The sequence below is a fragment of the Strongylocentrotus purpuratus genome, unplaced genomic scaffold (genome assembly GCF_000002235.5).
Source record: "Strongylocentrotus purpuratus isolate Spur 01 unplaced genomic scaffold, Spur_5.0 spur5_scaffold_20, whole genome shotgun sequence".
Taxonomy (NCBI): domain Eukaryota; kingdom Metazoa; phylum Echinodermata; class Echinoidea; order Camarodonta; family Strongylocentrotidae; genus Strongylocentrotus; species Strongylocentrotus purpuratus.
Window position 1 is genome coordinate 3881069 of NW_022145606.1, and position 6215 is coordinate 3887283.

Below are 6215 nucleotides of genomic sequence, written 5' to 3' on the forward strand. Positions count from 1 at the left end.
CATTCCTTTTTAATGACTACCCCTTTTTTCACATGTAGGCCTACCCCTTTTTCTCTCTAATAGGTGCCCCTTTTCCTTATGATACGTGCCCCATTGAAAAAGAGCCCCTTTTCCCTTTTCATAACCGCCCTTTTGCACCTTTAAAAAGTGTCCCATTTTATTCTCATAAGTGTCCCTTTTCATCTCTGGTAAATGACCCTTTTCAGATGCGAGAAGTTACTCCTGTGCACTTCTAATAAGTGCCACGTCACCTTCGTCGATCACCTCCGATAGTTACCCCTATTCAAATATGGGAGTGCCCCTTCCCCTCCAAATGAGCGCTCTTTTCATTTGTTTATAAGTGCCCCTTCTCCTTCTCACAATTACCCCCCTTTTCATCTCTGATGATGGGCCTCTTTTTCTTTTTAATAAGAGCCAAGCTTCCCCCTTCTCATAAAAGACCCCTTCACCTCCGATAAATGCCCCTATTCAAATATGATCGGTGCCCCATTTCTTTCAACAAATGCAAATTTTCCTTTATTATGAGTGCCCTTTTTTCATTCTCACAAGTGCCCCCCTAAAAATCAATTTCAATTTCAATTTCAAATTTATTCATGTTTCCAACAAAACATTACAAATTAATTATAAGCATTTAAAACAAATGTAAGAAATACACCTTGGAAACAGAGGGGTCTACTAAAAAGCAATGTTTGTACAAGTGTGAACACCTCAAATTAGGAATAATGTGTAATTAAATCAACTAATCCGTAACTACAGAAGGAACTACAAAATAGGGAAAAGAAAAAGGGGGTGCCAACAGAGACGAGAAAGGGACAAGACAATGCTTTACACGACAAAGATAGAAGAACACGGTCATAATACAGAGTAGACAATGACAAAAATAAGTGAGAAAGGAAATCTCGTCAGTGCAAATATTAGGTGCAATATAAGTGCCCTTTTTCACCTCTGATAATTTCCCTTTTAGCAATTAAAGTGCTCCATTTCATTTCTAGTAAGGGAACTATCCCCTTTTCATTGATGCCCCTTTTCCTCTTTTAAATCCCCATGTCAAAATATGATGCCCCTTCTCCGTTGGTAAATGCTCATTTAGGCTATTATTGTCATAAGTGCCTTTTTTCATTTCATGTGAGTGCCTCTTTTCTGTCCCATTTACACCTTTGACAATTACCCTTTGTACTTTGACACGTGCTCATTTTTTTCTTCTAATAAGTGTCTTATCCCTTTCGATAAGTGTCCCCTTTTTCTCTCATTATTAAACGTGCCCCTAATTAAAGCGACATAAGAGCAATTCTCCTAAAAGCTCGGTTGCAACGCTCACTAGCATTCATAAATGATATAAATGTATTACTTATCAAAGGTTTTTTCAATCTTCTGTTAGGAGAATGTGATTATAACCCCATTAGGGTGGGTATTTCCCTCTTTAGAAGATTTAATTAATTGCACTGCGACCTCACAGATCTTGGGTGTGTCATTGCCCGCTTCGCTCGCTTGCAAATAAATATTCAGGCCATCACATCCAGCTACAAATTATGATGCTTAGCCAATATCGTGTATGATGTATAATGAGAAACAAACATTAAAAGTATCATTGAAAATGTAATTACCGTCAATATAGGTGTATTACCATTGTCAAAAAATTGCATATTTTAGCGTTGAGATTTCCCTTTGAAGGTGCCCTTTTCCAGAAAATGCCCCTTTTTAAGGCCCTACCCCACTTTGAAGTCGCTCCGCCGCCCCTGATCTCTTCATCCCGATTTCCGTTTTTCCAACTTTTTTTTAATTTCATTTTTAAAAATAATTTTTTAAAAATGTATTAATTTATTAATTTAATTTTGTCTCTTACAATTAGACATTTATGAGGCAGAAATCGGAGACTAAAGTACATAATAAGTATTTTGAATGCACGTATTTTAATCTTGATTCCCCAAATATTGCAAATACAAGTCATGTGTACAACCTATTGGAAGATACTATGATCGAATCTCTTTGTAATGAAAAGTGAATAGCGCCAGCTAGTGTTGAATAGGCATGTAATCAAAAGTAAAAATGTGCTCGCCTTTCAGGTTGTGTATACATGCAATATTATATTCATATATTGTAAGAATTACGTTGAAAATATCATAAAAGATAAATATTTGTGATAGTTAGTGTTATTACGATATAAAATATCATAAGATATAAATATTTGTGATAGTTAGTGTTATGTAATGCAAACCTGCATGCTTTTCTATGAAATATTAAGGCAAAAGTTGTGGAGCTTCCGGACACACAACCCCCACCTCCCTTAATACTTTTCACTTTAAATGCTGCAAATATAGGCCTGACTAGCGAGGACTTCTAGCTGACAACTATAGTGAGGTTTTACAAAACTGGCAAGTTTGATTAGTGGGCATTCTGACAATTATTTATTAATAGGGGAGGAGGATCGAGGGGAGGAGGGGGCTGTTACTAGCAGAAATTAGCCTACGAGACAGTTGTCAGTCTCGTGGGCCTTTATAATTCATTCTTCTCTAAATTTGCTTATGTATTTCTTCAGTTTCCATATCTTTAAGTCATATTTTGATGAGAATAATAATAACATACCGCTTTTATAAAGCGCTTCAATACATCAACGATGTCTCTAAGCGCTTTACAAACACATTATTACCCCGGTTATCGTGTTCAGGCTTGCCCGCTCACAAAGTATGCACATTCTCCACTCCCTGGGGAGCATTCCAGCCAGGCGTCATTTTACAGAAGCTCACAATGCTAAGCAATTACAATAATGTTCGCATCCAACTTCCAGATTTGTTAAGGTTTATTTTGTTATAAGTGAATATGTATAATGTATTGACTTTAAATTATATTTATGTACTTTAAGTTTACTTTGTTGCTCAGTTATATATACTGCAAATGAGTTGTTGTTTAATCATGTTTATGTATAAGCAATTAATATGGAAAAGTTGTATTAATTATATTCAATTGTATGTTTTTGTTTGTATTACACATTTGGAGAAATAAAACATAAGTACTAAAAGACATTTCTAAAATACTACCTGTTACCCGTTAGGATGTCGATTGACGTCTTGCCGAAGGATGTTTGCCGGTCTGGGATTGGAACCCCGTACCTTGTGATCTGCAGTCGGGTGACTTATCAACTAGACCATAACACCCTTACACTTTCCAGACATGCTACTCTCTTTGGGTTGGCATGTGCGCGCCCGTAAAATGGCGACTAGGTGGAATACTCCTCAGGGAGTGGAGAATGTGCAGAAGAGTAATATTGTTATCCAATGACCGGGGTAAGCGCTTTGTTCAGTTCATGTGATGAAAAAGCCCTATAATAAGAAACCAGGGCTGTGTTTCACAAAGATTCGAAGTCCAACTTAAAGATAAACTTTAGTACCGGTAAGGCGATTGCATTGTGAAAGAAAAGGTGTGGAAAGGATCAGAAACAGTTGATCATGTAGCATGTAAGTATTGGTGTGCACTGCAAGGTTCTGGAGTCATCAAAATCATAATAAATTTGACCGAGCCTTGGTAAAGTAACAAGCACTGTACACAGAAAGCTATATATGGGACAACACACATGGTGTCGGGGCTAGTACTACCTTGATTTCCTTGTCTTTCTATGCTCATTACTCAGCCAGTATACATTTTCTTCCAAAATTGTTTGGCACATGTCATTTATTTGTAATCTTGAACATTCAGTGTAAGTTTCGTTTGATTCTGTGAGAATTAATTTGCTCTTTTTTTTTTTACCAGAACAGGGCCTTGTATTACAAAGAGTTGATATCACTCACAACTCATTTGTGATTGATATCAATCACAACTATGTACATAAGAGATAGGAGACTGCAAACTTGTGATTGATTTAGGGACTTGATATTGATTCGGATCAATATCAACTCTTTGTAAGACGGTACCCTGGAGTTCATCTTTAATTCTAAGTTGGACTTAAATATTATGGAGAGCCATTTGTAGCCTTATTTTGATTTCTGACTTTTCATGAATTCCACATCAAGAACATGAAATCTCCCATGATAATAGGAAATATGAATGATTTTAATCAACATTATATGCCTTTTAAAACACCTTTCACAAAATATTTTGAAGGATGCTAATGGCTTTCCATAATTGTTAAGTCCAACTTAGAGATAAGTTCAACTTTTTGTTCAGTACGTTGCCATTTATTTTAGCTGTTCTCAAGTAAGGTAGACATCACGTTTACAGTGATAAATAGCCTACTGTACAGATGAATGTTTAAAAAAAGATTCTATCAAAAGTAGTGTACATAAATAATGATAAGGTTTTTGTATCTTTCATATAGGCTATTCATGTCCACCACAAAAACGCATGTTGTTTGAATTTGGAAGAACAGGTCTCTTATAACAAAAAGTTTTCACGAATACGAATTGAACTGGATATCGGAAACAGATTCGGCAGATACATACATGTCCTAAGTTTGGTAGCAATCCATCCGTCAGTTCTAGTGACAATGTGTTCACAGGCTTTTTTTGCATACATAATGAGCCCCATGACCCCAAAAATATACTCAGTAGGGGCAGGGGCCACAGTACCCCTCCCCCACTTTTTCTAGTACGCCTAAAGTATCCCTTAACTCATAGCATGCCATGAGGCTGCATGCACGTTACATGCGAGTTAACCATTGATTCACTGCCATGTGCGTGTAAGCACGCATTCGTAATATAGCAGGTATTTGTTATGCTTATTGGACTGTGCTGTGCGTTTCACACGCGCTATTCATACAACCATCGCGTTAATCAGATTATCTCCAAAACAACCTGGCACGGGGGGATTTGGGGCTTGGCACAATGGGGATTAGCCCTGTGGCATGATAAGAGTTAATTGACCCTCTTTTTCAAATCTGAGAGGTGTCCCCCCCCTTAACTTTGTACTTAGTGCCACTTTTCATCTTTGATGAGTACCCCTTTTATTTTGACACGTGCCCCTATACTTTCTAATTAGTGCCATTTTCCTTCTACCGTTTGCTCCTTTTATTTTATAATAAGTGTCGTTTTAACTTTGAATACGTGCCCCCTCTTCCTTTCACCATAAAATGTGCTCCTAATTTGAGGCGACTAATAATAGCAACCTTTTCTTCAAATTCACTCAAAGCTCGCTCGCTACTCTCGATCGCATGTTTTGTTTATAATTTTTTTTTGTTTTTGATTAGAGTTCTTTTTCACTTTTTCATGATTAGGATTGTGTTTAACTCTTTATAAGATGCAATATGTTACCCCTCGCGACCGCACAAATCCTAATTCTTTTGCTCGCTGCCTTCGCTCGCTCGCAGATACATATTCAGACCATCTCACCCAACCAAAATAATGACATAATTCCTGATAATATAATCACAATGTAGGGAAATATGGGCCTACCAATGTTACACAATTGTATATTTTTGCTTTGAGGTTTCCCTTTGTAGGTACCCTTTTTCAGAATCTGCCCTTTTTGTTGTTGCCCCCCCCCCCTTTTAAAATTTGCTCTATCGCCCTGATCTGAAAGTTATTTTAGGGACTTAGCTATAGACTTGTCGGTACTTTATCAAACATGGTTGACCATGATTATTACGAAAAGACAAACTAAATTAAAAGGCAGATGACACCATGGCTTTAAAAGATCATTTACCTCTTTTGGGAAAGTAACCATAGTTACATCGCTGATCGTTCGTTCGTTCGTGTCTCCGTAGATCAAGATAGTTATGTAAAGTTCCTTAATTAAAAGTAAATTAAATTGAATTAAGTTCTTCCATCGCCCGATTGCTGCAATGGCCGTTTCATTAACAAGGGCCAGGTCTTCATCTGTGCAACCCATTCCGTCGCACTGCAAGATGTGGTCCATCGTCTGTGTCTCTCCGCAGTCGCAGAGAGTATCTCCTTCATTGGCATAGCCTCATCTTGCCATATTGACCTTACACCGCCCCATTCTCGTCCGCATTCGATTTAGGCATTGCCACTCCGGCAACTTCAGGTTAAGTCATTTGATGAGTACCGGCTTGGCTGATGTTGGAGGATTCTATTCAGGTGGTGGGACAGAATCGAGGAAGCTGTGTCGGGATATAAGTCGTTTGTGGGGTTGTAAGTATCCGTGTAGCATGTGTCTGTCATCTGTCGCCTGCTTCATCCGTTCCTTTAGGCAGATGTTAGTGCGCCTTTGGTTAGGGGATCCAATGCCAGCGAGGTGATATATCTCTTCAACTTTTGTTGGTTTCA